The sequence below is a fragment of the Argopecten irradians genome, chromosome 13, assembly GCF_041381155.1.
Source record: "Argopecten irradians isolate NY chromosome 13, Ai_NY, whole genome shotgun sequence".
Taxonomy (NCBI): domain Eukaryota; kingdom Metazoa; phylum Mollusca; class Bivalvia; order Pectinida; family Pectinidae; genus Argopecten; species Argopecten irradians.
Window position 1 is genome coordinate 21775034 of NC_091146.1, and position 7686 is coordinate 21782719.

Below are 7686 nucleotides of genomic sequence, written 5' to 3' on the forward strand. Positions count from 1 at the left end.
AAACTGTAATGTTAGATGTGTTCTGAAACATCATAAAATGATATTTATAAACATGAATGAAATAGTCCAGGGGTGAATGTGACATCAGTGATAATAACCCCTGGAGTATCAATGATGGCTAAGGCTGAATTGGCAAGTTATTTGATAATAGAGTCTTTTTGCTTTCATGGTTGTATAAAATGAAATCATGCAATTAAACTTGTTAAATGACTTGATATGCCATCCGAGACACGACTTGGCATGTCAGATTAAGTTAGAACACTGGGTCATTATTTGATTCTTACAGGTTAATATAACAGCATATTGATCAAATCAAAAGTCCTGATTTTGTATAAAATTTTGGAATTTGTTTCATTTCACATCTACGACACTAATTACAAATTCGTCATTAATCAAAGATCAAGGGTGACCAGAGGTCACATTGTTATGACAAAGATTTGGGATATTATGATGTTGCAAGTTAAGTGTTAAATTGGTATTTAAAAATTAAGCACATGATTAATCTATCAAGATTACCTGGAAAAGTCAATGACAATAATAGATCATTAAAACATTAATCATATTTACCTGGTATAGAAAATGTATAAAACTCTAGTTTGCATAATGATATTATTATAACAGTTCATTTTTAGCTCACCTGGCCCAAAGGGCCGGTGAGCTTATGTCATGGCGCGTCGTCCGTCGTCCGTCCGTCGGTCAACATTTCCTTTAAATTGCTACTAGTCATAGAGTTCTGCATGGATTGTAACCAAATTTGGCCACAAACATCCTTGGGGAAGGGGAACAGAACTTGTATAAATTTTGGCTCTGACCCCCCGGGGGCAGGAGGGGCGGGGCCCAATAGGGGAAATAGAGGTAAATCCTTTAAATCGCTACTTGTCCTAGAGTTCTGCATGGAATGCAACCAAATTTGGCCACAAACATCCTTTGGGGAAGGGGGAACAGAACTTGTATAAATTTTGGCTCTGACCCCCAGGGGGCAGGAGGGGCGGGGCCCAATAGGGGAAATAGAGGTAAATCCTTTAAATCGCTACTAGTCATAGAGTTCTGAATGGAATGTAACCAAATTTGGCCACAAACATCCTTGGGGGAAGGGGAACAGAACTTGTATAAATTTTGGCTCTGATCCCCTGGGGGCAGGAGGGGCGGGGCCCAATAGGGGAAATAGAGGTAAATCCTTTAAATCGCTACTAGTCATAGAGTTCTACATGGATTGTAACCAAATTTGGCCACAAACATCCTTGGGGGAAGGGGAACAGAACTTGTATAAATTTTGGCTCTGGCCCCCAGGGGGCAGGAGGGGCGGGGCCAATAGGGAAAATAGAGGTAAATCCTTTAAATCGCTACTTGTCCTAGAGTTTTGCATTGATTGTGACCAAATTTGGCCAGAAACATCCTTGGGGGAAGGGGAACAGAACTTGTATAAATTTTGGCTCTGACCCCCAGGGGGCAGGAGGGGGCGGGGCCCAATAGGGGAAATAGAGGTAAATCCTTTAAATCGCTACTTGTCCTAGAGTTCTGCATGGATTGTAACCAAATTTGGCCACAAACATCCTTGGGGAAGGGGAACAGAACTTGTATAAATTTTGGCTCTGACCCCCGGGGGCAGGAGGGGCGGGGCGGCCCAATAGGGGAAATAGAGGTAAATCCTTTAAATCGCTACTTGTCCTAGAGTTCTGCATGGAATTTGACCAAATTTGGCCACAAACATCCTTGGGGGAAGGGGAAACAGAACTTGTATAAATTTTGGCTCTGACCCCTGGGGGCAGGAAGGGCGGGGGCCCAATAGGGAAAATAGAGGTAAATCCTTTAAATCGCTACTTGTCATAGAGTTCTGCATGGAATAACATTTGGCCGACCGTCCCTTTTTGGAACGGGGAACAGGAGGCTAGGCCCCGGGGAGGATAGTGTGGGGTCCAATAGGACATAGGAAATACTTGTCCTTGAGTTTTGCTTGGGTGAAAAACTTGGCATAAACATCCTTGGTGGAAGGGGAAGAATTGTATTAAATTTTGGCTCTGACCCCCTGGGGGGGGAGGGGTGGGGCCAATAGGGGATTTAGAGGATAATATTAAAATTCCTTCAGAAGAAACTTGACCTGTTATTCAGAACATTATTGCATTTACAAACCAGGGTGACGCGATTACAGGCCCTCTGGGCCTATTGTTATTAGTATGAACAATCGATAATGTTACTAAGTTATGTATAGTTTGTGTAACCATTAATGTCACAATCGCTGCTAAAGTTTTTCTAAATTTGGAATTCTTGGAGATTATCCTCTGCATAATATTTTTTTGATCATGATTTTTGAGCCTCACATTTTCACGAAGTGTATATCGTGCTTATGTCAATGGCGCGGCGTCGATCGGCGGGGATGTCCGATTCGTCCGTCCGTATTCGTAGTCCGTCTTGCATTGCACAGTATTTAGGAAAATCATTGTAACCTTTTAAATTGCTACTAGTCATAGAGTTCGGCATGGATTGTAACCAAATTTTGCCACAAAACATCCTTGGGGGAAGGGGATACAGTACTTGTAATAAACCCCTGGCTCGGAATCCCCCTGGGGGCAGGGAGGGATGGGGGCTCCAATAGGGGATATAGATGGGTTGGTAAACTCTTTTAAAATCGATACTTGTCATAGAAGTCTCTAAATGGATTGTAACCTAAATTGCAACAATTACATCCTTGCGGGAAGGGGAAACACGAAACTTGTATGTAAATTTTGGCTCATGAACCCCGAGGGGCAGAAAAGGGGCAGGGTGCTGAACAGGGGAAAATAGAGGTTAATCCTTTAAATTGCTACTAGTCATAGAGTTCTGCATGGATTGTAACCAAATTTGGCCACAAGCATCCTTGGGGAAGGGGGAACAGAACTTGTATAAATTTTGGCTCTGACCCCCAGGGGCAGGAGGGGCGGGGGCCCAATAGAGGAAATAGAGGTAAATTCTTTAAATCGCTACTTGTCCTAGAGTTCTGCATGGGCAACCAAAATTAGCCACAAACATCCTTGGGTGAGGGGGAACAGAACTTGTATAAATTTTGGCTCTGATCCCCAGGGGCAGGAGGGGCGGGGCCCAATAGGGGAAATAGAGGTAAATCCTTTAAATCGCTACTAGTCATAGAGTTCTGAATGGAATGTAACCAAATTTGGCCACAAGCATCCTTGGGGGGAGGGGAACAGAACTTGTATAAATTTTGGCTCTGACCCCTGGGGGCAGGAGGGGGGGGGCCCAATAGGGGAAATAGAGGTAAATCCTTTAAATCGCTACTTAGTCCATAGAGTTCTGCATGGATTGTTACCAAATTTGGCCACAAACATCCTTGGGGGAAGGGGAACAGAACTTGTATAAATTTTGGCTCTGACCCCTCGGGGGCAGGAGGGGCGGGGCCAATAGGGGAAATAGAGGTAAATCCTTTAAATCGCTACTTGTCCAAGAGTTCTGCAAGGAATGTGACCAAATTTGGCCACAAACATCCTTGCGGGAATGGGAAACAGAACTTGTATAGATTTTGGCTCTGACCCCCAGGGGGCAGGAGGGGCAGGGCCCAATAGGGGAAATAGAGGTAAATCCTTTAAATCGCTACTTGTCCTAGAGTTCTGCATGGAATGTGACCAAATTTGGCCACAAACATCCTTGGGGGAAGGGGAACAGAACTTGTATAAATTTTGGCTCTGACCCCTCGGGGGCAGGAGGGGCGGGGCCCAATAGGGGAAATAGAGGTAAATCCTTTAAATCGCTACTTGTCTAGAGTTCTACATGGATTGTAACCAAATTTGGCCACAAACATCCTTGGGGGAAGGGGAATAGAGTTTGTATTAAATTTTGGCTCTGACCCCCAGGGGGCAGGAAGGCGGGGCCCAATAGGGAAAATAGAGGTAAATCCTTTAAATCGCTACTTGTCCTAGAGTTCTGCATGGAATGTGACCAAATTTGGCCAGAAAAACATCCTTGGGGGAAGGGGAACAGAACTTGTATAAATTTTGGCTCTGACCCCCAGGGGGCAGGAGGGGCGGGGCCCAATAGGGGAAATAGAGGTAAATCCTTTAAATCGCTACTTGTCCTAGAGTTTGCATGGAATGTTACCAAATTTGGCCACAAACATCCTTGGGGGAAGGGGAACAGAACTTGTATAAATTTTGGCTCTGACCCCCGGGGGCAGGAGGGGCGGGGTCCAATAGGGGAAATAGAGGTAAATCCTTTAAATCGCTACTTGTCCTAGAGTTCTGCATGGAATTTGACCAAATTTGGCCACAAACATCCTTGGGGGAAGGGGAACAGAACTTGTATAAATTTTGGCTCTGACCCCCAGGGGGCAGGAGGGGCGGGGCCCAATAGGGAAAATAGAGGTAAATCCTTTAAATCGCTACTTGTCCTAGAGTTCTGCATGGAATGTGACCAAATTTGGCCAGAAACATCCTTGGGGGAAGGGGAACAGAACTTGTATAAATTTTGGCTCTGACCCTCGGGGGCAGGAGGGGCGGGGCCCAATAGGGGAAATAGAGGTAAATCCTTTAAATCGCTACTTGTCCATAGAGTTCTGCATGGATTGTAACCAATTTGGCCACAAACATCTTGGGGAAGGGGAACAGAACTTGTATAAATTTTGACTCTAACCCCCCGGGGGCAGGAGGGGCGGGGCCCAATAGGGGAAATTAGAGGTAAATCCTATAAAATCGCTACTTGTCCTAGAGTTCTGCATTGGATTGTGACCAAATTTTGGGCCATAAACAAGGAGTTTGTATAAATTTTGACTCTGACCCCCCTGGGGGCAGGAGGGGCAAGGGCCCAATAGGGGACTTAGAGGTCCAAATATTTAAATTCTTTGCCAAAAAAGAAAACAATGAAATGAACATAACCTGTGCATTCAAACATGAGCGATAACTCTGGGCAAGGTGGTAAAACTTATCAGGTCAGCGATTCCTTCTCATAGGGACAATGGCACATTTTTTCACCCAATCTGGGCATATATACAATGTTACATGAAAAATAAACAAATTGAGTACTTTTTAAAGAAACAAATGACGTTACAAGGTACGCACGTTTACATAACAATAATATGAAGTTGCGCCATTTTCTATAATGGCCTAATGAGAGTTGGTTTTAAAATTTTTATAAACTGATTTTCTTTGTTTTCCAACAAAACTGTGTCTGAAGAATGTAATAATACATGTATATACATATAGGGCAAAAAAGTAATTCTAATAGAGTGGACAAAAGATTGTCGAATTTTCGAGGCGATCTGCCCCTTTGTCAAGACACAAGAAGATCAAATAAAATCACATATTAAGGATGGTCACAGACGTACACAAAAACATAAACAATGAAAACACTTAGAACATACAGATAAACTAAAGGGACAATATCTATGCGTATTGTCTGAATGATCTCTTCGGTCAGTCGCTGTAATTAGTTGCAATTGCCGAAGGCTTATTTAGTTTATCTATAGAAAGGCATATCAAAATGGTGTGTAGTTTAAATTAGTCTTAAATTAGAAATTATTTACATTTTTACATACGTAGACACTCTGTTATATGTAATAAATGTGTGCAACGCTAGGCATATCAAACAGAGAAGGTGTCAGTCTGTTTGTTGATATAATATGAAGGTCCAAGATGTAATATCAACAGGATTTTCCAGATGACACAGGATCCAATTAAACGTAAGTCTGTTGGATGCTCATTAATATGATATAATATATACATATATTGTTGGTAAAAAGAATGTGCCAGGTCCCTGTGTTCCTTCTGGCAAGAGTTATGGGCCTTTGGAGTTTTATATTTATCAGTCAATGCTCATAGATACATTACTGGAGCTTATTGAACAAATTATTGATAATAACAGTAAAATGTGAGAATATAAGTCAGGAAGACCACATATTTCTGTTTCTCATATACACAGATATCTACTATATCTACTATACATTACATAGGTAATTAATCTGTAAATGCAGTAAATCTTATTTTAATTGCAGTAAAACGTCAGTTTTTACTGGGTATAAAGCTGATGATTGAGGGGTATAAGGATACATGTTATACAACAATTGAGGGAATGATATCCATAGGACACAACCTGTTTTTAGCTCACCTGGCCCGAAGGACTGGTGAGCTTATGTCATGGCGCGGCGTCCGTCCGTCAGTCCGTCCGTCTGTCTGTCAACATTTTCTTTAAATCGCTACTAGTCATAGAGTTCTGGATGTATTGAAACCAAATTTGGCCAGAAACATCCTTCGGGGAAGGGGAACAGAACTTGTATAAATTTTGGCTCTGACCCCCCGGGGGCAGGAGGGGCTGGGCCCAATAGGGGAAATAAAGGTAAATCCTACAAATTGCTACTTGTCCTAGAGTTCTGCATGGATTGTAACCAAATTTGGCCAGAAACATCCTTTGGGGAAGGGGAACAGAACTTGTATGAATTTTGGCTTTAACTCCCCGGGGGCAGGAGGGGCAGGGCCCAATAAGGGTAATAGAGGTAAATCCTATAAATCGCTAAGAGTTCTGCATGGATTGTAACCAAATTTGGCGAGAAACATCCTTGGGGGAATGGGAACAGAACTTGTTTAAATTTTGGCTCTGACCCCCCGGCGGTAGAAGGGGCGGGGCCCAATAAGGGTAATAGAGGTAATTCCTAAAAATCGCTACTTGTCCTAGAGTTCTACATGGATTGTAACCAAATTTGGCCAGAAACATCCTTACGGGAAGGGTAACAGAATTTGTATAAATTTTGGCTCTAACCCCCCACGGGGCAGGAGGGGCGAGGCCCAATAGGGGAAATAGAGGTAAATCCTTTAAATCACTACTTGTCCTAGAGTTCTGCATGGATTGTAACCAAACTTGGCCACAAACATCCTTACTGGAAGGGAAACAGAACTTGTATAAATTTTGGCTCTAATCCCCTGGGGGCAGGAGGGGTGGGGCCCAATAGGGGAAATAGACGTAAATCCTTGAAATCGCTACTTGTCCTAGAGTTCTGCATGGACCAAAATTTGGCCAGAAACATCCTTGGGGGAATGGGAACAGAACTTATTTAAATTTTGGCTCTGACCCCCCCGGGGGCAGAGGGGGCGGGGCCCAATAGGGGAAATAGAGTAAAATCCTATAAATTGCTACTTGTCCTAGAGTTCTGCATGGATTGTTACCAAATTTGGCCACAAACATCCTTGGGGGAAGGGGAACAGAACTTGTATAAATTTTGGCTCTGACCCCCCGGGGGAGGAAGGGGCGGGGCCCAATAGGGGAAATAGAGGTAAATCCTGTAAATTGCTACTTGTCCTAGAGTTCTGCATGGATTGTAACCAAATTTGGCCACAAACATCCTTGGGGGAAGGGGAACAGAACTTGTATAAATTTTGGCTCTGACCCCCCTGGGGGCAGGAGGGGCGGGGCACAATAGGGGAAATAGAGGTAAATCTTATAAATCGCTACTTGTCCTAGAGTTCTGCATGGATTGTAACCAAATTTGGCCAGAAAAATTCTTGGGGGAAGGGAAACAGAGCTTGAATAAATTTTGGATCTGACCCCTCGGGGGCAGAAGGGGCGGGGCCCAATAAGGGAAATAGAGGTAATTCCTAAAAATCGCTACTTGTCCTAGAGTTCTGCATGGATTGTGAGCGTTACACTTGTAGTAAAATAGCAAAGTTTTGATGTTCTAAAATTTACTTTTCTTGTACCAAGGCCAGTTACCAT